This window comes from Tauraco erythrolophus, chromosome 4 (genome assembly GCF_009769465.1).
Source record: "Tauraco erythrolophus isolate bTauEry1 chromosome 4, bTauEry1.pri, whole genome shotgun sequence".
Classification (NCBI taxonomy): Eukaryota; Metazoa; Chordata; class Aves; order Musophagiformes; family Musophagidae; genus Tauraco; species Tauraco erythrolophus.
In genome coordinates this window covers 20,860,636-20,885,182 of record NC_141468.1, presented here as the reverse complement: position 1 = coordinate 20,885,182, position 24,547 = coordinate 20,860,636, and positions in this window count along the sequence as shown.

Genomic DNA, 24,547 nt, shown 5'->3' with positions numbered 1-24,547 from the left:
GGGTTACTATGCTAAGTGGAAAAGGATTTCTTCACTGGGACTACTGGGCACAAAGAGCTCTCTAAAGTTCTTTTTGGTTCTTTTAGCTGGGCTAACACTTGGGTTTCTCAAAATGTCTTCCTGAATAGAGTGCTGCTGGTACATTACTGCATACACCATTTTACCGGATTGTTAAGTGTACTCCTGGAAGTACATGTGCTTGCTAAGGCAGAGCAAGGAGTTCAACAGTTCAGTTGTTAAGTTCAGCAGCTTTTATGTGTGTGTATAGATTTCATAGGAAGGGAGTGAGTGATGTTGAGAGAAATTTCTCTTTTCCAAGCAGAAATTATATTATATAAAGTTATCAATATTGTCTGCATTCCTCAGTGACTAGTATTTTTTTCCTCAGTTTTGATGACTGAATTATGACTTCATGGGCAGATGGGGTGGGCTAAAACATTCCTTACTGTTCCCCTTAAAACAAACACAAGGACCAGGGTTCCATATGGAAGAATATTGTTTCTGTGGATGAAATTTCAGTTATCATCTGATTTTCTGGCTCTTACAAACTCCCACTCAGTCAGATCTGCAAAACAGATATTTGAAATATAATTTTTGCTGTAAACTGTGGCTTAGGAAAGTGAAGTCTATTGCTCTTCACATGGGTTCCCATAGTCAGTCTCTTCCGGATAACTGTTCTTAAAATGAGGCTGTGGAAATGAGGGGTCCTACAAGATGGATGATCTTTTCCTGCTTACACTAGTAGCTGTTACTTTGTAGTCCGAATTCCTTTCCTAACTCCCTGGGATCTATGGCCAACCCAGTGTCATGGTTTAGCCCCAGGTGACCACTAAGCACCACACAATTTCTTGCTCACTCATCTCCCCTCCCCCACCCCTGATGGGTTGGAAAGGAGAAAATGTAAGGAAAGGCTTGACCACAAGCAAAACAGACTCGACTTGGGGACAAATGAATTTAATTCATTACCAGTCACATTCAGAGAGGATAAGGAGAAACAAAGCCAGATCCCTGCCTCCACACGCATCCCGCCCCGCCCCCCACCCCCAGCTTCCCTTCTTGCTAGCTCTGTCTCCTAAGGGGAGGACTCCTTACACTCTTCCCATACTCCAATGTGGGGTCCTTTCCCACAGGAGACAGTTCTCCACAAACTTCTCTGACATGAGTCCTTCCCACGGAATCCAGTTCTTACCCATCAGATTGTTCTAGCAAGGGCTTTTCTCAGAGAGTTGTGGCTGCTGAGAGTACAGCCGCCCACTCTGGCGTGGAGTCCTCCACAGAGAGCAGATGCATCTCTGCTCCACCGTTAATCTCCAGCAATGTGGGATCCTTTCCCAAGGGAGACAGTCCTCAATGAACTCCTATTGGCACAGCCATTCACTTAAGTGTGGGGTCCTCCACGGGCTGCCAATGGATCTCATCTCCACCATTTCTCTCAAGGGCTGCAGGAGGACAGCCTGCCTTCTCACCACGGGCTGCAGGGGAATTTCAGCTCCAGCACACCTCCTCCCGCTTCATCTTCACTGACCTTCATGTCTGCATAGTCATTTCTCTGAGATCTCAGTCCTCTTTCTTCTGCTCTCCTCTGTCTCCAACCACCCCCAAACAAACCTAGGCAGTTCCAGAAGGACTAGCTCCACCCGGTAGGTGCCAGGGGAGCAGAGGCAGGTCCAGCTTGGAGCCAGTGAAGGTTCTAGCAGCTCCTTATAGGTGCTATCTCTGAAACCTCTTCTCTGCTAACAAAACCCCACCATGTAAACCCAGCACACCCAGCTACAGGACACAGTGCAGCACAGGCTTCCAATGTATGTCCTAGAGCTTTTTGATGTTTATAAAGCAGAATACAAATGTAAAAAAAATGCAGTCACTAGCATGAAATAGTTTTTTAAAAAATAATAACGAAAAATTTGTTAAAATTGCAGCAAATAAATGTATTAGGGGCATAAGTAAATGTCAAAAAATATAAATTAAACACTTTGTTGTTATCAAAGTTATATAGCTTTGGCCTGTTTTCTTCCATCTCGTTTGTTTGTTTCAGAAAGAATTTCTTTAAAATCCTGGTACAATTTTGCAACAATATACAAAATACTAATAAATAAGCTGGTAATGGCAACAGCTGGTACAACATAAAGAAAGAACCTGATTTCCAGAAAGATGTTTATAGACAATACAGTACATCACAACATGAACTCAGACATCTGTGACTGTTTTTATTAAAACCTGAATCTCTGTGGTTAAAGGTGTTTTCTCTCCTTCAAAAGCTGATTCTAAGGCCCCAATGAAGTTAATCTGTTTTATATGCTCATTGTATTGCACACTAATAATTTTTGTAGCTAGTTGTATATCAGGTGTATCTAATACACAGCAAGCAACATAATCTTGTGAGTTTTCCATTTACTGTGAATTACAGAACTTCTTTGGACCAAAGGATAAGGTCAGATTGACTACTTTTCTCCTCTTAACCTTTCCCATACTTCCATGAAGTTTGGAACATTCAACTCATTTGAAGTAATACTCACTGGGAGACTACAAACATAAAGATCAGTCTCTCAGACATTAGGAAAAGTGTATCACAAAATGTAATATACACACAAATGACTACAACTAGCCCATTAAGCCTCAAGGGTCACAGCCACTGGAGTCTTGCAAGAAATGTGAAACAGATATTTAGAAATTAAAATTGTATAATCAAAGAAAAATGCTCTAATTAGTTTATAAGTTGTTTATTTATTTATTCATTTATTTTATTGTCTTCTTTGACTCTCCATCAGTATACCTTTTGAGGTTTTAAATGAGAAAATAGAAGATAATAACTATATCTCTTATAGGGTTCTATAGTTTCGTGGTTTTTTTTTTTCTTTGAGAAATTCAGGTTTTCTAATTTCGAATTTTGCTGTGTCTTACAGAAATATATTTAAAATATCAAAACAGTGTTTAATTTGTATTTCAGATGAGTCTTTAAAATAGTTAGTATAACTTAGAAAAGTCTTTTAGTGAACAAAATGGTGTATTTATAACATGAAAAGCAATATTTAATTTCACACAACTCCTATTTGGATCAATTTATTTTTATGATCAATATTTCTAAATCATGTTTAAAAAGTAGATGTTAGCAGATCTATTACAAAAATTGCAAACCATTTATTTTTTGTCAGTGGAAATGTGGGTTTGATGCTGGTCTAGTTTTGAAATCGTAGCGTTGAACAGACAATGGTCATAGCTTTAAAAGACAACAATATTTTAAACATCCTTTTAAGCATATTTAGGTCACAGCTGCCTCAAAAGTATTTATTAAAAGATATAGCTTGAAGAGGACTTTTTATAGTATCTGTTTCCTTGGTTTCATACTTTCCCAGAAGACAGAGTCACGTACAAATTCAAGGAACTGCAAATGCAAACATTAAAACTGAAGCTCTGGATTGCACACGTCTATTTTAAGACATGTAAGTAGAGAATTAAATACCAGACTATTTTATTCCACAGAGTTAATCTCCACTTCCATTATAATCTTTGTCACAAGATGAATTAATTTTATACAATTTTCTTTTCTCATTACACTCCTTGACATGAATATAGTCATATGTCCTTTTCCGAATGAGCAGATACTTTCAGAACTCAGAATCATTCTGCCTCTGATGCTCATATACAGTAACTCCAGAAGAGTTTAAAAAAATTACAGTTGTATCCGAATCACCATGCAGCTGAGCAGAAATTTTAATATGTCCGCAGAACACATCAGAGGTCTCTTTTTTCTTTTGGTGCTTAGCAGTGCTCTAATTCTGATGCTGAGGCAAATATTACCATCTGATGACCACATGTTCTTTCAGACATGTTCATTATGTTTCAGTACTTGGTCATTGCCTGCTTCTGGAAACAGATTTATCTTCAAGAACCGATTTCATGACTTGACAATCTCAAGTAAACAGAATGGATTTATATATTTTCAGTGTTCCAAACAAAACAGCACTACATGCTCACTTTATTACCATTACTGTTTTGTACTGCTTCATGTTTTCCAGCCCTGCAATGTCACAGTACTAATACTGTTATTTCTTTTGGTAATAACTAGCTGGCCAAAAGTCAAGCCATATAAATTGGATTCAGTTAGGGGAGAAAATGGTGCTCAAACCCACTGTTTTGTTTTGTTTTCTTCTGTCATTTTTGTTGTAATCCTATTTATTTAAAAGTCCTGCTACTCTGAACACAGCACGAACCAGAGAGAAGGTGTTTTCAATACTAGAAGAGAAAAAGAGATCCCATTTTTCAATAATATTTAGGTTAAAAAAACTCCCTCAGAACTATATTTTATGTCCAGGTGTTTTTCTGTATCTTCTGTCCTTCCCACACTGTCTTTTTCTTAATAGAGTGTATTGCCCAGTGAGATCATACAATTACAGACAAACTTATGTTAGAATTGAATCTTAATCCAATCTCCCACTAAAAACCCTCATGTATCTTCAAGGCTAGAGCAGATTGCTCAGGGCCTGCTCCATACAAGTTCTGAAAATCTCTGAAGACAATGATTCCTCAGCCTCTCTAGACCACATCCTGTGAGGCTTAACCTCTTCTGGTGAAGCATCTTTCCCTATCCTGTAACTGCAGTTTCATAGAATCATAGAATGGTTAGGATTGGAAGGGACCTTAAAGACCATCTAGTTCCAATCCCCCTGCCATAGGCACAGACAGCTCCCACTAGACCAGGTTGCTCAAAGTCTCGTACATCCTGGCCTTGAACACTTCCAGGGATGAGGCAGTCACAAGTCTTGACCACAAGGCCAGGTTGGATGAGGCTTTGAGCAATCTGATCTAGGGGAAGGTGTCCCTGCCTATGGCAGGAGGGTTGGAACTATATGATTTCTAAGATCCCTTTCAATCCAAACCATTCTGTGATTCTATTCTATGATTCTCTGGACAACCTGTTCCAGTGCCTCACCACCCTCAGAGGGAAGAATTGCTTCCTTAGTTCTAATGGAAATCTGTCTTCTTTCAGTTTAAAGCCATTGCCCCTTGTCTTATCATTATGTGTTCCTGTAAAAGGTCCCTCTCCAGCTTTCTTGAAGGCCCCCTTTAAGTACTGGAAGGCTGCTATAAGATCTCCCCGGAGCCTTCTCTTCTTCAGGCTGAAAAACCCCAACTCTTAGCCTGTCTTCATAGGAGACGTGTTCCAGCCCTTGGATCATTTTTGTGGCCTTCCTCTGCACCCACTCCAACAGCTCCATGTCCTTCTTATGTTGGGGGTCCCAGAGCTGAATGCAGTACTTCAGGTGGGGTCTCACGAGAGCAGAGTAGAGGGGCAGAATCACCTCCCTTGACCTGCTGGCCACAATTGTTTGTATGCAGCTCAGGATACGGTTGTCTTTCTGGGCTGCAAGCGCACATTGTCAGCTCGTGTTGAGCTTCTCCTCAACCGAAACTCCAAAGCCTTTCTCCTCAGGCCTGCTCTCAATCCATTCAATGCCTCGCCTGTATTTGTGCTTGAGATTGCCCTAACCCATCTGCAGGACCTTGCACTTGGCCTTTGTTTCTTTTGCTGCAGCGCTGTGACTATTACCTCTTGATCTTTTGCTGTTCACCTCTGGTAAGGGCCTGGCCCCATTCTCTGTAATTCCCCCCAAGGCTATAGAAGACTACTGCCTCTCTAGGCTTAGCATATCCAGTTCCCTTTGTTTCTCCTTTTATGTGATGTACCCCAACTGCCTAAGCATATTGTTGGTCCTCCACTGGTTTCTCCCCAATTTGCAATCTCTGTCTTCTGCTGAGAGAGCTGAAAAAAGACAACATATTCCAAATGTGGTCAAATCAAGAGGAATAATAACCTCTTTGGATCTGCTGCTATGTTTTTGTTCATGCAGCCTTCATCACCTCAAGGGCATGCTACAGACTCATACTCAGGTTGCTTTCTACCAACATCCCCAGGTCCTTTTCTGTGGATCTGCTCCCCAGGCAGTCACTCCACATTCCTCCATCTGTTTGTGCATCATCTGAGACATCTTGATCAGTGGTAAATGCCTATTTTTTTTATGTTTTAAGAAGTAGCTCCTGGAGCTGGTAATTGACACAAGTGTAATTTTTGCCTACTGGTTTTATCCTAAAAACAGTTCACTCCAGGTCAATAAAATCAACTTTAAAAGTCCTAGTCTGTTCCCAAAACAGCTGTTAAAATCTGACTTTAATAATCTTTACTCCCCAAGCCTTCTGTCAGTTCCTTGGAAGCTTCACCTTTTTCTTCCTATTCACTCAAACTTAGTTGTGGAAATTCCCACTTTCCAAAGTGCATAGTTCTGCTGTTTGCCACCAGTTTAACCTCTGACTTAAGTTCCTGCTTCTTGGACCAGCCCTCAAAGACAAATGACATATTTCTGGCCACAATAAAATCTGTTTCTTTCATTTAAAAGTGAAGAATGAGAGTTTCAGCCACTTGTTTCAATATGTTTAATAGATTTCACTCTCCTGAAAAGGGACTCTAAATTGTTTGTGTGGAAACAATACCTTAAATAAACCTTAAATATTCACCCGAAGTAATAAGGAAATAAGTAATTAAACAAATTACAGATGACACAACCTTTATTGTTGACATCTTTTCATAGTGGCTGCCCAAAACAGCGTCTCTTTCAAAGTCCTCCTTACTCTACCCAGGGTTTGAGGTGAGTTTTTCCCTGCCCAGGTTTTTTCAGCAGTCAAGGTTAGACTTCTTTTACTGTGATCCCAAGAACATTTATCTTTTTTCTCTGTTAGCAACTATGAAAAATACTATCGTGAAGAAAACAGCAGTTCCTATTGCAACTTCTTAAAATCACATTTTCTTTACTTATATTATGTTGAGTATTCAGGGACATGTCAGATCTTACAAGAAAATAGGGAAAAATGCTATTGATGCCCCAATGAGGAATGCTCTCTGGTAAGATGATTTAATTGTTTTTTCCCCCCATTGTGATGTCACAGAGGTGAGAGGTTTAGGTCTCTTAAAGAATTAACATCAAAGACATTAATGAACGTGATTTTAATATGAATTTGTAAGAGTATGACTTAACAGAGTTTGATGGCAAAGTTTGTTCTATTACTACACAGAAGACATATATGTACAAAAGGGAAATTGAATCAGAATTAGGTTAAAATTATTTACCCAGGGATCTGGGGAAAAGGATGAGGGAAGTCCTCCCATTGAGTCACGAGGTTCAGAGTGAAGCCCCTTGCTTTCTAAACTCCTTCTCAGAGAGTGCTCTAGGTGCAACTGAATCCAGTCTTAGTCCCAGGCTTGGTCAACAATTTATAGCTAAAGGAATTAGGTACAGGGATTTCAGTGGTAGTGCTTTTTTTAACATGTTGTTATAAGCCCTACGTGGCTTTGAGGTAACAGCAATTTAAGATTCATTAACACAATTACAATATATCACAAGATTAGATTGTATGATTTTCTAACAACACTTAGTCAATAATCAACAATTTGTTATGATTAATACTTAAGCTTAGTTAAAGATTCAACAAAGTTTTAAACGCACATACATACAGACAGATCTAGAGGTTAAATTATTATCAAGATGTTTCTTTCTCAGCAGATTATAATAAATTTTGGTACCAAATGATCTTTGAAATGTTGCAAAGTTGAAATATAGTGAATTACTCATTATTCCCCTTTGTAAATAAAGTGAATTACTCATTATTCCCCTTTGTTTGCTTTGGTTAGCGGATGATTATTCTCTCCATTGGCTTTATCAGTGGATGGTTCTACCTTTCTTCAGCTTCTGTTAGCTGATGGTCTGCCCCTGAGAGGAGTCCCAGTTCAGGGGTCAGGGGAAACGGGATGTTGGAGAGCAGCCTGCTGTGATCCTGGAGAGCTCTAAAGGCTACTCTTGGGATCAGTATTTATAGGGTTGCAAGATGATTGACTTTGGTCAGTACTCTCTTTCATTGTGGCCATAATTCTTGTCAGGTAATCTTTGCAAATTTCAGAGTGAGCTGCAATCCGGGCAGGAGGGGTTTCAGGTATGTTTCCCAGGCAACAGGAGTTCCAGGTGTGGTTAGGGAGTGCCTAATCATCCCAACTCACTGTACTTGTACCTAGGACAAGGCGGCACTGGAGTGTTTCAACTCACTGCTCCAGTACACTAGATTAGAAAGCGTCAGATTGCTCCAGCCCACTGCATTTGTGATTAAAACAATAAAAATATTGTCTGGTGATGACATCACAATGTGGCCCAGGGCAGGGTTTGCACCACCACATGTGAGCATCACATTTCCTTAATCAGCCTTCTATGGTTTACCTGCATTTTCTGTGGGTAAAACATAAATACATTGTAGTCTTGAGTAAGGTATTAGCCTATGTCAAATAGAGAATAGCTTTACAGACACAACAGCTCTGGAATCTGTTTCGACATAGCTGGTTTATCACAATGCTTATTATATTCTGATTTACTCTGTTACTTTTACAGTATTTCCCCATATTGACTCCAAGGTTTATCACTGTGACTAAATGAGCATTTACTGTAACTAAAGGAGGTTTCACAGTTTCACTGATGTATTCAAATTTGGTCATGTCTGAGAGAACTCTGCCTTATGCAACTGCACGCACCTGTTAAGTTCCTGATTTCTTGGAAGCTCAAATCTAACAGATCCGCAAGAGTACGAACTAAGAATTTACACCTCATAGAAATGTCTTATGGATTGAGACTAGAAGATAAACCGAACCTGAAACCGATAGTTTTCATAATTTCTACACTGCTTGCTCCTGTTGGCATCAAAAAACAAACAAAAAAAGTCACCATGGAGCTCTACACAGAGACCAAAAAAATAACATTGTTTTTATATTATCTTTTGTCAGATTCTCCCTCTGTAATAAATTCGTAGCAATTAAAAGAAAAAAATTTCTTGGGAGCAAAAGACTTTTACTGGATCTTCAGATTCAGATATATGCTCCTAGTTCTGCGTTCTACTTTTGCATTCAAAATCTTGGCCTTGCATGTACTCTGAGTATTTTTCCTACTCTTTACATATATACCTTTTCAGTATCCTTTTATTCTTTAGCTAGAAGATGAGCATGGATGGAGATGATGGACTCTGGATTATACTATCTGATATGTCTTGCACTGTAATCAAATTATTGAAGGTAAAACTGTTACATTGTATACAAATTTGGACTAAGCAATGTCGTCGTTAATCTTTGGTAACTTGTGGAGCTTTTTACATCAGTGGGCTATAATATCAGTTCTTAGCTATAAAAATAAGAAACCCATCATAAGTCCTTAAAATAATTATTTTAATACTTTTAAAGTATTGACTTCTAAAGTTGTTAAGGATTTGAGGAACATTTCCGTAGGGGATAATTTTAATGAGAGGCCAGAAACATTTGAACATGGTTCAGAGAACAGTTCCTTCACACACTTAAGTTGCTTCCCTCATTCTGATTATTTATGGAAGAAGTATTTTTTTCCTTAAACTATTCATGGCTAATAGAAACTGCAAAAAATTCATTTAATTAATATTGTTCCACTTTTCTCATCTACCTAACATTTTTTCATACAAATGGAGGTTTTGAGAAAAAACTAAAATCAAAGCCATAGTGACAGATGGAAAAAAATGCCAAAATCTCATACAAGAACACTCCCTTTCACTGATATGACAATATATTTTTCCTATATTGCACAATAACATTTCTAAGAATGCTTTCAGATTGTAGCCTAGCATTTTTCTGTGCAGATACATATCTGAGAGTGGAGGCAAGATTCCTGCTATTTTAGCAGTTTCTGTGATGCAGCAAAGAGACAAGACAGTAATTTGCTGCAACATGATGCAACACACTGCATCAGCAGGGAGCATCCCAGCGTTCTGCAATGTACATACACTGCTCAGTTTGAGACATGTCACAGATTTGTGTTGCACTGCAGCTTTGTTAAGACATGTGTAACTGTCTGCAGTTATCTTTGTTCAGTAATGTGTGCTTCTTGCCATATTCACAACACTAGTAAATAAAGGATAATTAAATGGTATCCAGGGCTGCTGCTGCTGCTTTTGCAAATTTAATTTGATTCTTCTAGAATCACTGAATGCAAACTAAGTCGGTGAGAGAGTCAGTTGTGTCCAATGTTGCTGCTAGCATTACCATTTACCATTTTAAACCATTTCAAAAGTTTAAAAATAAACAGAAGTTACACATGAAAGAATACTTAAAGAATTGATTCTTTTTTTTTTTTAAGAATTTTATTCTTAGTGAAAGTCATAAATCAACATAAACAAAATATTATTCTTTTTTATAGCACTTGTGTGGAAATATGAGATCAGTCCTTGAAGGGGTGTAAATAAATAGAGCTGTATGAACTTCAGCGTTTCTTCATTAATGGAACAAAATAAGGTTCTAGTCTATTCAGACGTGACAAAGGTGTTGCCCACATGATCGTGAATAAACAAATCGTGTCCTACACAATTCAGAGCAGACAATTACCCCTGCAATCACAGCCACACATGGTACATGGAAAGGGCAGAAGTAATTAAAGTACCCCTGGTAAGTATATGAACAATTGTGACTGGGAGAGATCAATGGTCAGTGTTCCTGGAGGTAGGCCAAAACTCATTTTCATGGATGCATATTACCATTACAGCTTAGCAAAATAGACTAAAGCTCAGGTGATAATTCAATAGTTATCTCATTGCAGAGACACAAAAGAGACAAACAGTCCCTTTGCTTTGACAGGAAATATTCTTTTCCTAGATATGCATGGACATGAGATGTTACTGTTCAGCCTCTTATGATCCCCTAATACATTTACCTCCAATAATACATAGCCTTAAAAATAAATAATAAATAAGCCATTTTTCTTAGCCATCCTAAGAAACAACAACTCTACATAAGCATTATATGAATATTGACATTTGAGCTATTTCCTTAATTTGTGTAACCGGCCTAAAAGACAGAGTGTTTCTTCTGTTTCTTTGAACATCTAGAGAGATTAATAATTATTGTACTATTAACTTCATGCTCAACTATTTTGATCCTCTCTTACCATACAGTTATAGATGTTTCCATTATGTTAATAATACAATATACGATTATAATTCTTCCATTGTGACATTCAGCTTAGACACAAATTAGTGGCTGACTCCTTAAAAGCATCTCTACGTTTACTGCAGCCACAAAATTATCTTCCCACTATAGTTACACAAAGCTACATATATACTACTTAAAATTTGTCCCAAATAAGCTGAAGGGAATGTAGATTGACAAGACTATTGCAGAATTTTAAAATGCGTAGAATAAATGAATTTTTGCTTTCTGAAGAATGACTGTTACTGGAAAATAAAGTTACTGGTGTCTATCACAGAAGAACACTTGATAGATATTTAGGTCCTCAAAGCGAAAAGCTTTAATGCAACAACACATAGCTCAATCTTCATCTATATTCTGCTCATGACTTCCCTGCAGAGATGAGCAATAAGAGTGCTCACTAATGCCAAATACAGTTGGTATTTAGTGTCTTGGAAGCCTATTTTGTAGCAGTCACCAAACACGCAGCAGATGGCTTTTAATCACTAGTTAAGGAAACAGTGAAAGTAGAGAGGTAAAAGTCTGTATGGGACTCTAAATTCTATAAATGAAATCATAAGTTTTAAGCAGGTAGCTGTTTGCACCTTAATATATGTTTATAATTCACTGAACATGAGCATAATGTAAACAAAGAGATAAATAAATCAATAACTATATGATCAATTTTAAATGCAAGTAGAGTTCTGCAACAATAAAAATTTCAATATCGGTTCTGGAAAAAAAAGTTATTTTAATACAGTGATTTACTTTAACAATACATAAGCAAGTGATGCATGGTATAATTGTGCACTACCAGGTGACCAAGGCCTGTCCCGTCCCGGCTAACAATCCCAAAATAGTCCTGGCACTGCAATAATAGACAAGCAAGAGGCCCACAAAAAGAGAGAGAGCACTCTGAGAGATCAAGAGTGAGAAACCCCAGGAGACCAAAGTCCCTTCTTTCCAGTCAACTCTCATCTTTATACTGGGCATAACATTGCATGATGGCAATTGCATTCATAGGCAAATTTAGCTCTCAGTCCTAAATCTAAATTCAAATCTTAAGGGGAGTTGTGGACCCTTTGTCCTGGCTGTGCTCATCCCCCAGCCTCCTGTGCTCATGCACACTGGCAAAACATGAGAAGCTGAAAAGTACTCGAGATCTCAGTGCCAACTATAAACATCAATGTGCTATCAACACTTCTCGTAGCGAATCCAAGACTGAAACCAAAACACAGAGCTCTTCTAAGCTGCTAAAAAACCCAAGTAATTCTGTCCTAGCTGAAACAAGGACACACAGAAACACAGTGAATGAGAAGATAGCATTAGGACAAAACCTAATTTATTTAATAAACTTACTCATTTGATGCTATAAAAAAAGCCATATACTCTGCTTTATCATTGTCAGTAAGGTCAACAAAATGCTATACATGTTTCGGCACATTTTAATACAGTTAGGACAAATACAAACATGCATCGAATGCTATCAATGCACAAAGCATCTGTTTATCCTCTACGACTCTGTGAAGTTCATTCAGCAGCTATGAGCTTCTTTAAATGTGTCAGAAGTTTGTAGCACCATGACTGACCTCATATGATCATATGCCCATTTAACTAAAGTAAGTTCCTTAAACTGGAGAGACCTTAAGGAGGGAACTTCCATTGTTCTCTTCTAGTAGAGGACAATGCTGTGAGATCACAAGCAGTGGATACTTGTAGTAATTTTGTTGAACTGACTACGCGCTTTCTGGTGAAGAATTAGGTTGCTAAGTGTTGGCAATTTAAAGCAGCATTCACAATACAAAACTAGTGCCTTAACTGAGAATGCTCTCTAGCACGTGTAGCAGGGTTTTTTTTTCAAGTTAGGTAGAGCTCTAGTTCCAGCTGCAGGTCTATAGGATCTTAAAAATTCATCTATCGTTATTCTTATGCATACTGTCTATCATAAACATTTCTGAGGAGCAGACTTGTAGAAAGAATTTAAAGGCTAGAGAAGGAGGCCCTGCAATTATATACAATAATAGACAGCTATTTCAGATTTATTAATAGAATCTTTTTCATGTCATATAGGTTAGCAAATGTGACACCCATCTACAAGAAGGGCCGAAAGAAGAATTCAGGGAACTACAGGCTTGTCAGTCTGACTTCAGTGCTGGGAAAGGTTATGGACCACATCATCATGAGTGCCATCATAGAACATGTACAGTACAACCAAGTGTCGTGGTTTAAGCAGTTTGGGCTGGCCAGCAACTAAATGCCACACAACCGCTCACTCACCCTCCCCCACCCCCAGGGGATGGGGAAGAGAATTAAATGGGAAAAGGGAAAGAGACCTGTAGATTGAGAGAAGAACAATTTGATACTACCAATAACAATATATGAAAAAATATATATACACAATTATAATAATATATACAAACAAGTGATGCACAGTGTAATTGCTCACCAACCGGTGACCAAGACTCGCCCCATCCCGGACTAATGATCCTTAAACAGGACAACCGCAATCCTGGATGAGCAAGAGGCCCGAAAAGAGAGTGAGAGAGAGAGAGAGAGCACGCTGAGATTCTGAGAATGAGAGCTCCCAGAAGACCAAAAACCCTTCTTTTCAGTCAACTCTCATCTATATACTGGACATGAAATTGCATGATGTGCAATACTCTATTGGCCAATTTGGCCCTCAATCCTAAATCTAAGTTCAAATCATAAGGGGAGTTGTGGACCCTTTGTCTCGGCTATGTTTCCCCCTAGCCTAGGGGGGAAACCTGAACGATTCTATGATTCATAAAATTTACATAAGAAGTATTCAACCTTCCTGGTGTCATAGTTACTTTTAAGAGCAATCTGAGTCACTGATGCCAGTTCAAATCTCTGTTATTACGTAAGTCGTTATTGCTCTATGCAGCACACATGACGTTACTAATTCTGGGTAAGGATAAAGTTAAGGTCTCAAAGCAATCAGAAGATTTGTCTAATCAAAAAGTTATCACAACGGGATGAGTTAAGGATAGTTTTCAGCTTTGCCGTTAAATTCTCCATCTTCAGTAGTTTCAGTCAAACTCTTAGCATCATTGTAATGTTAATTTTTGTATGTCTATTTGCTTTAAAGTTCGATACAAGAAATAATTAGATTTATATACGCAATGCCTGGTACAGCTGATAAAAACCCCATTTATCTGAAAGTCAATAGCTCTGATTTAGTACAATCACCAAGATGTTGTTTGCATTTCTATCTTTCTATTCTTTGGAGTACCTCCTGTGTCTCTTTTTGACTGTTAGGAATGAATTTTTCTCTTTACATTGAAAGATGTCTGTTGTAGATTTTTAAGTCATATTACTCCAGTTGCTGTCGTTTTGTGTAAAGAAGCACCCTTATTAGCAACATAAAGCACATAGCCTTTAATCAATATTAAAATGCATGGTTTATATTGTTGCAAGGTTGATTTTTGTATGCTAATACTAGCAGACTAATTTTCATCTGAAAAACCTAGTTAACATATGGAAACAATCTTCAGAGTAAGAAAGAGGAATAAGTAGACATGAAAATAAATCTAGAAAATCACCAAAGAATGTGCAGGCATGAAGAAATTCAAGTCTTAGAATTTTAACTGAGACTGAAGAAAAGGAAAATGTAAACTGGTCCTTAATATTTGCACTGTCACTCAAATATTCCAATATGAGTGTGAAAAGTCCAGAAAAACATCATCATAAATATTTATTTTATTTCTAACTAAATTCAGTGGAACAAATGCAATGTTTATACATCCAGTTATAAAAGTATTAATTTTCTGAACATCTATATTGGACTTCAAACATTTCTCTGAAAAAAATGGAGAAAAATTGAAACTAAAAATAAAATGTTGCATTTTAAAATCTGATAATTATTTGGCTCGTGTTGCGTGCTTTAGGCACAGACATTTTCAATACCTACTATTAAGAGATCTTCTGAATTTTAGTAAACCACATGCATCACGTTTCCTCCAGACTTTGCTACTCATTTGAATCAAAGTCTGGTACAAATTTGTAATAACACTTAAGACAAATGATACTTGAGTTTGACTATGAATAACCTAGATGCAAAATGATTTAATGTTTTCCTACTGCATGAAAACCAGACTATTTAGCTTGTGTGTTAGCCTCCACTTAAACTCAAACTCCATCAATGTACATGTCACTAATGTACATGTAACATTAAATGTCTTTGCTTTCATTATAGAATCATATTATTAATATTAAAAAAAACAAAACACTCCATTAAAAAACAAAACATAAACATAGTATAAATATTTGATTATTTTTGTAGTGATCAGTTTTTGATTTTTGAAGTACTTTATTAGAAAACCATGTTAGATTACACTCTCTTAGGACCTAAACAATACAAAAAAATAGATACCTGTAAATCTCCAAAGGACTTTTTAATTGCTCTTATAAAATGCTCCTTATTTAAATTATAAACTAGTGTTACTAGCTAAGTAAGCAAAACTAGTCTTGTGTTCTGCTGCCTGACATATCATGAAACTATGCAGAAGTCAAACTTGAAAACTTAGATACCACCTTGGGACTAATTGCTGGAAAATGTTTTAAGTCTTTCTATAGAAAGAGCCAAACAAATTATATACTATAAGCAGGCCTAAATATTTATGAAGTGGCACCTCAAGTCTAATGTTTCTTTATTATGTTGCCTTGTTGTTGGATAACTGAGGATATAACAGATTGATCTCTAAACCCTCTTGTATCAGAATCTAAGTCACATTCCTGTTTATTAAATTCAATATTAATTTCACCCAGATGTGCTGAGTAAAATTCATTCATTAGAGAGTCTTGGAAATCACTCTTCTCTTTGCTCACTGCATCTTTTTTTTGAGGGAGCTGTTTAGTAGACTACTCTAGGAATCTGCTTCTGAGGGCTCAGGAGACCGTGAATGCTGGTCAGTATCATCTTTCAGTAGCACAGGAGAAGGCAATTCTACTGCGTTGTAAGTTAAGCAAGCAGGGCAGAAGAACAGCTTGGGTGATCAGGGAATTCTTTGTAGAGATCAAGAGCAAAAAGAAATTGGATGATCTCTGGAAGTGAGGTCAGGCTTCGCAAGAAGATGACACAGCTGTTGTTAGTATATGCAAGAAGAAGACATGAAAGGCTAAAGCTCAGAGTTGAAACTGACCTATTTTTTCAGATAACAAGAAGGGGTTTTTAAAGAATGTTAATAGCAAAAGGAGTTCTAAACAAAACATTGGACTGACTCTTATTGAAAACAGTCATCTGACTAATGGATGAAGAAAAAGTAGGGGCATTCAATGCTTTTTTTTTGCCTCAGTCTTTAATAATACTGTTAGACCTTGGGCTGCACAATCCCTTGAGTCAGACGACCACAAGTGTGGGGACAATGACCTTCCATTTGCTGACACGGAAATTGTAGGGGACCAACTGCATCAGGTGAATGTTCACAAGCCCGTGAGGCCTGATGGGATTCACCTCAGAGTATTGAAGGATCTGGTGGATGTTGTGGCAGTACCGCTCTGGATCATCTACCAAAGGTCTTGGGATTCTGGGGAGGTCCTCACTGACAGAAGCTAGCTGATGTTATTCCAATATACAAAAAAAGGCATGAGAGAAGACCCAGGGAGCTACAGATCTGCTATCTAACCTCAGATCCTCAGCAACACATTCGGGGGCATTCATCTTCCCCTTCCAAGACAATCTGTCAAAAGAAAGCACTTCAGTTAAGCTGATTGCCTGAAAAACATGCTATATCTGTGCCAGATTGGTCACATTTGTCCTATTTCTTTTTCTTCTTCTCACAGGCTAGCAATGGAAGATTCTGAAAGACCTTGGCAAAACAGAGGTTTCAGATGTCTTTTTGAATTCCCTCTTGAAGCAAATATGACATTTTTTGTAGCCCAGTGTGCAGTCTGGCTGCTTGTCGTGTTCCAATTAGTGAAGCAGATGTGAAATTCTTATTATCATCTCCTGAGCCTTCAATTTAGCTTGCAATGGAACACTCATAACTATGCAGGAGTTTACTGGTTCTGTTCTTTTCCCTTAAATGCATATGAATTTCTATTAGAAGTTATGTCATTTTAACTTTAAAAAATATTCTGCTTCTACTTTTACTGCTTCTGGACAAATTTTTGTTCTCGGTAAGTTAATAGCAGTTTTGTCATAATCATCAGTAGGAATAGAAGTAGTTCCTATAATGTGATAATTATTTTAAGCCAAATTTTAATGTGTTACAGACAGTATTATCACTTAATTAATTTGCCAAAAGATATACTGATAAAAATGTATTCAATCCACTTTGTTACATGTCAATTTCAAATAGTTTTCTATCTCATTATCAGAGTTCTTCCTCATAATAAATGCAAAGCCTTACGCATACCTAAGAGATTGTTAACTTTTTTAATTCGTTTTAATGCACTAGTCTGATGATTTTAGGAGCTACTTGAGTACATTCTGTCCTTAACTAAAGCACTAGTACATGAGGAGCTATGACCTCCATCCCCAGCAGGGCTTTACTAAGAGCCAACTCAGTGAAACTTTACCTCTTGTACTGCACAGAAGGAAACCACTGCACTGTAACAGAGCGACCAGCACCACCACACACCAGCACTGGCAGTAGAGGCAGGAACCAGAAGTACACCACCTCTGCACAATAGCCATGACAAGTGGAAAGATTCCCATTAGGTAAAAAGCAGTATCACAGTACCACTGCATCACAGTATTGTGTCTATTCATAGTCTAATTTCTAGTGAGTGGTTTGGAATATTAACAAAAGCTCTGGAAAATAGATTTTTAGACTTTATTGCAAGCAACAGAAGGCCATTAACAAGATTCAAAGAAGAGACACGTCTAACCATCAATGGAAGGTTAGTTGCCATGTTGATGAAAGGACTGTAAAACGCCAAGACAGACACTGAGGAGGAGAGCTGCATTAGTTTTGTCACAGTCTAACCAAACAGTTGACAGATAGAAACAACCAGAAAGCTTTGTACAGAAAATAAAAAATAAAAAGAGGTAGAGGCAGAGGATTTTTTCCTTGCCCTAAGACAGAGAAGGTATTTGCAGCTCTCTATGATGCCTGTGTTTTAGGCAGCTCCAGTGAAAGGAACCTTAACAATGAACGCTGGAGAAATTTACTCAGTGCTAAAGGGAAAACAGAAGAAAGAAGTGGATAGATATTGCTGTGATACCTCACAATAATACCTACTGACATAAAAAAATGAGAAGAAAGAAGAGGAAAAAATAAAGGATAAAGAAGACAAGAGAACTGAGACTTATAAAGAATATCCACTCAGACTACGTAGACATTCTTGCAAATTTATCACCTTTAATAACATTAATCAATGTAATAATAGTTCCAAATAAAGTAACATGAAATAACACAAGAACAAACGCACTATACTTATACCAGTGGATAAGTCCAATGGTCTATATAATCTCAACAAATTTTTTCCCCACGGTATGTATAAGTGGTGCCTGGGCTAGAAAATAACATAAAAAAAATATTTTTTTCCAGGTACTGTCCAGGAATTTGCTGCTTCCTGAATCAAAGTGACTTCTAAGAATTTAAAAAACTTCAATAAATTTATTCACTGCACTTGTCCAGTTCTTTAGGCTTAAATATGACTTCAGTGTTCTTAGCATCCTGAAAGAAGGTGTTCCATAGTTTATATTTTTGAGCAATTATCTCATACATCCCTACAAAAAAAAAGAAAGTTCAAAGTTTAGTTTAACCTCCTATTCAAGGCATGGCTAAATTCAAGATATGGCCTCCTTTTGTGTTACCTGTTAGTGTCATGTGATGTCCCATAGTTCTTCCACAGGAAGTGTTGCTCACCAGCCTGGGCTGCAGCTCCAAGGATGCTATTGCATCTTCCACAGCCAGGAAGAAGTGGCCTGCCTTTTGTAGGCAGGGTCTGTATCTTAGTTAATTAGTTAATTATATTCAATTCAAGCCAGCTGGGTACTAATAATTGGATGCCATAATTCCCCTTTTTTGTTTTACAGTTTTTTGTTTTCAAAGGTGTTTTCAAGAAGGCTTTGCAGTGAGCAGAGACCCAGTCCATTCATTCCAACTCCAGCACACTTCCCTCCCGTGAATATCACATCAGGTCTTGCAGCTTTACCTTCTTTACCAAAAGACTCTCGCTCCAGCTCTGGCATCAGGGTCCTCAGGGTCTCTCATGTTCATATCACATTGAGGTCACCAGTTGTTGCTCACCAGCCTGGACTGCAGCTCTAAGGATACCATTGCATCTTCCACAGCCAGGAGGAAATGGCCCACCTTTTGTAGGCAGGGTCTAAACCTTAGTTAATTAGTTCATTATAATCAATTCAAGCCAGCTGGGTAATAATAATTGGATGCCTTAAGGAAGAGTCAGGTCATCTCTAGACCGGTCATAAAAGCCCTCTGTCATCTCTTCTAGGTCATATTTTTCAGACTGAAGAATTTGAAACCTACTTATAATTCATCTAACTGTTCATTTTCCTACTTTTGAATATCTTTTCTAACATTCTCTGAAACTTTTATAATTTTTTTTCCGATACTTTTTTTTCTGTATTCTTTTTAAGACTGAAGGATAAAAAATTCTTTAGTATTCAGGAAGTACCTTGGATTTATACAGGGAAATAATCACGTTGTAACATTTGGGAAAAGTAGATCAAGTTTCCTCATCTATATTGACCATCCTATGGCATGAATGCATGATATTATACTGTTTTGTTTTGATAAAAATACGTAATATTTGATAAATTTCAGGCATATTTGAATGATTTAAAATATTCTAGCTCCACTCCTTGTTAGAAAAGTCATTCTGGAAACTGTCTCTCTGTCACTGAAAGAAAAAGATGAAGACTTCTAATATAATAGCAACTACCAATAGGACAATCACTCATGATATTATAGTATCAGACCAAAATATAACATGATTGGGAACTCAGTTTCTACTTCAGATTTACTTTCTCATGTACTCCTTCAATGTTCTTAAAAGCTATTTTCATCACTAGAGTAGATATGAGCAGTGGTAAGAGTGATTTAGAAATCACTGAGGCAGTTTTGTCAGCTGGTTTGGCATGATTTTGTGATTACACTGCTCTGCTTGTTTTTTAGTGCTATGATGAAAAAATGAATATCACGGTATAAACAAACAAACCATGTGAAGTCATAAACAAAGATTTTCTTATTGTTCTTTTTCCCATTCAAAATTTTAGTAGTGTATTATGCTGTCATTTTCACCAAAACAGTAAATCTTTATTAATTGATCAATCTGAAACAAATGTATGATTTGGAAGAAAATTTTTCAGAGGGCATTTATGAAACTGAGATATTAAGCTGCTAGGTTATGTTTAAGATAAATGCTGTCACTGAATGCAATAGGAATAATGACTTGCATTAATTTTTCATTTATTACATTTTCAAATCAAAACATGAAGTTAACAAATCATGTTACTTTTACCTTGAAAAAATTGCTAAATTGTATTATTCCAGTTCAGTACAGTGTCATCAATTTATTAAGTTACCATTACATATATCACTAAAGCCTCCGCCAAATGTGACAGTTGAATTTCCCTATTCTAGTTGAATGTTTTCTCCACAGCCCATGAAACCGCTATAGCAATTGCTGATCAGCAAGTAAATATTCAGTAAGTAAATGTTCTAAGATAGTGCCTAATTGAGAATGAGGGAACAACATCAGCTGAAACTGACTCTAAGGAAAGCATGTTCATAGTGGCTTGATCAGCCGTGCTTGTTAATTCTAATCCTGACTAGATCATTTATTTCTGGAAGTGTTAGTAATAGCAGATAGTAATTATTCCACAGTGAAGGAGAGTGCAAGGGGTCAGTTTCTCATTAAAACAGGAAAATTAAACACATCAGATTTAAAACAGTTTTTCACATTTTATTTAACATTATTTGGGAGAAATTACTTCCAACTAATTTAAATAATTTATGTAGAAAAGGAATTATTTTTATCCTGTAAGGATATAGAGTGCCTTCATATGATGCATTCCCAATACCAAATGAAAACACATTAAAACTCTTTTAGTCTACACCAATGTTGTAACATTAGGTCTGTTTAGGAAAGAAAAAGCTCCTTTTATGATAGTTGCTTCTGTACCACAGAGTAAGTTCCATACCACAAAAATACTAAAGTAAAATACACTTTACTGAGGTGAAGTTGTCCAATAAAAATTGGTCATTTTGTCTATTATAGGTTGAAAGAGTGAAAAACAAATGAGAAAACTGCTTTAATACAGTTTCAGTTTACTTAGATATTTAAAAGAATTGTCACAAACCATAGCTCAAGTAAAATTACTAAGAGTTAAACCATACAATTCATATAAAAATCTCTGAATGTGCGAGAGATGGTACTTGGTCTGTCTGTTTGAAATACAGAAATAATAATGCCCACTTTTTGTATTTATAAAAGCATAGTAACGTATGGGCAGAAGTGCTTTATATTTTGTAAGAGTTAGATGTTGTGTTCTCTACTAATTAAAATCCACACAAACTCTCTTAGATACAAGACTATGAATAACTGTTATACTTACCTAATTGCACATTGCCAGTTCACCATTTAATTTCAGCTGTGAATACCATTTTGTGAATTGATTGGTTTTCTTCTAGCTGCAAATAAATGCATAATGAGTGTTTTTATAGCTACTTACTTCTTTAAATTTCAGTATTCAGTGTTCTGTCGTTTGAAGTTCAGTGACACATGACAACATATTAAACAAAGCAGCTACCATGTATGGTGAAATATTTCCCCCAAGTGTCTTTCTGCACTGATATATATATAGATATTTTAATTTATGGAATTATGTTAATGTTGAATCAAATCTTTGAGTTTGTCTCCAGATCTTATGTCCTTTCCTATTATTATTATTTCATTGGGTCATTTATTTTATTATGTGTCACCTGAGTAAGCGGTCACACTTTCTGCAAAGACAATTATTGGAAAAAAAAACAGGATAAAATCATGTTTGCTCTACACTTCAAATACCAATGGTTAAATCAGAAAATGAAATAAATTGCATCTATTCCTATGCAGTGCCCAAGGGCAACAAACATTATTTTTTTTAATATAGCCAACCTTATGTTCTTGCCTCATTTCAGTCAAATATTAGAGAACCTTTTCAGTAAAGAACTCTCAGAATGCTTTCACATCACCATAAATTATTTCTAAATTATACTTTAGTAAGAGTAGAAAGAGGTCACTTATTATTCATATCTTAAAATACTACTTCTCTCTTCTGTCAACATAGGATGAATATGGTTAAACACTTAAAACACAAATAGATCATCAATAAGTGCATATATGCCCAGGACTTTGAGAAATAATGTCAATGTACTGAAAGACTATTATTGATTTTATATTGCACCTGATGTATCTCATAGCTTAATTTTTCTTTAGCTATCATCCTTCTCTGACATATTTTTGTTGTAATTCTACAGACAGTGATGCAGTTCTGAATGAAACAATGTAATTCAGCCTAGACAAAGGCATCTAAAATTGTGTTGAAACATGGTTCATCTGCTCACACAGAGACATTTAGTGTCAGTCAAAAACCCACTGTTATCTAAGAATTGACAGGGAATTAGCAGTCATCAACTTGCAGCAAAGAAACTATTGGAGATCTATGCTCTGCCAGGCACCTCAAGCATGTAAAATGGCACTACACTTATGCTCAGGCAAATAAAAAACCCAGGTGGCTACTGTAAGGTGACCCAAATCTCTCCCTCTGAGCTTCATCGACTATATTGATACCCTTTTTGAATATCTCCAAGGCAAAAATGAAGATACCTTGTGCTCAAGCATCTCATGCACATACAGACACTTTCATGTAGACTTACTTGTACATGAATTGGAGGCAGTCTGACTCCCAGCTACATTAACTTCAGGCAGTGTTGACCCTCAAACAGGGTTTATTGACAGAGAAAATGCTCTGTTCCCTCCCCCCTTCCCTCCCTTTTTACATGTTGCTTAGGTTGATTTTACCATGGGAAGAAAAGTTAAAAATAAAATAGTTGTTGAGTTTTCCTCTAAATGAATTCCAAAAGTGGTATAGTCAAAAGTATTTTAAGTTTACCACAGTGCTATAGTTCTGATCATATTTTTCAATGTTGTGTAAACATAATTGCTTTCCTAGAAGAGAATTGCATCTAAACATAAGTACTAAGAACAAAGGTAAAATCATATAAAATGTTCAAAAGCTGATTTAAAGTGGTTAATCATGATTATTCCTATATTTCACTGGAATCAGTGGAACTCACCAGTCAGATCGTACTCATAGAATTTCCATCATAATGCAAGAGTTAAAAATAAACAGACAAAAAAATATGTATATTTTCACAACAATGATCTTGTATATTAAAAATGAATTAATTCAAAGCAATGCTCAAGAGATATGCATATAACCCTAGCCAACAACATACCATCTCATTTTCCTATTCCCTAGTTGTAGTAGAGCAGTAAAATGCATATTAGTGTGGAGATTTTTTGCAATGGGGCACACACTTTGCTAATGAAGCAAGTCTGTCAGAGCAACAGAGATGGAATAAAGGGTAATTGGATCTTACTTGAAAACCTTCAGCTTAAGTTGTGGTCTAGAACTGACAGGTTCTGTCAATATTTACAGAGAGATTTATTGCTATGCCATATATGCTCAGAATGACACGCGTTTTTGTACCATAATAAAATAAATTGCATAATGTTATTATCTTATTTTGAACTTTTTTGTCTGCTCAAAGTACAAGAAGATTTATTTTTTTTAAATACATAAAATTTACAATTAGCTGCAGATTTTGGTTTCTGATTTCATTAAAAATAAATCATAAAAACAGCGAAAACTATCATTTACACAAGTAAAAAACAGATAGTGAAGCTGAGAAAGATGACAATGTTCTGTCTACTTAGAGAATGCATTTTGCTTATTTTTATAGTACTAGAACATAATTTTAAAAATCATAACAAAAGACAATTGCAAATACATATTTTTAGTGTGTATGTTCTGCTAAATGTCAACACTATATTTCATTTACAAAGACATGGTTAGAAATTAATCACAATAAAATATATATAATGATAAACAAGAGAAACTTTGAAATAAGGCAAGCTTAATTTCTTGAACAATTATAGTGTGCCTTATGAGAGCTTTACGTTTCAACATTTTCAGGGTCAATAATTTATTAACATGGTTTCATATGACAGGCAGCTGAACATTTCTCTAAATGAACAATGGCTGACAGGAATCGTCTTTCTAGAAGAACTTTGTGTTTAAGACTCATTTCCAGCATTTATCATGTTTTAAATATAATGTTGAATCTTGACTTGTACAAAGACAGTTGTAGATATATGCTTTATTTCCATTTCCTTTTAGTTTTTTGCCTTGAAATAATGAACAAAAGGGATACCTAATTCTGAATAGAAACTGAGATCTCAGCTTACTTGCCCTTCTCTGCTTCTGTTTCTACTCCTTTTTTACTGAAGTTTTATTCTCACTGAAAAAAGTCATATGAAAATTTGGAACAAATTTAT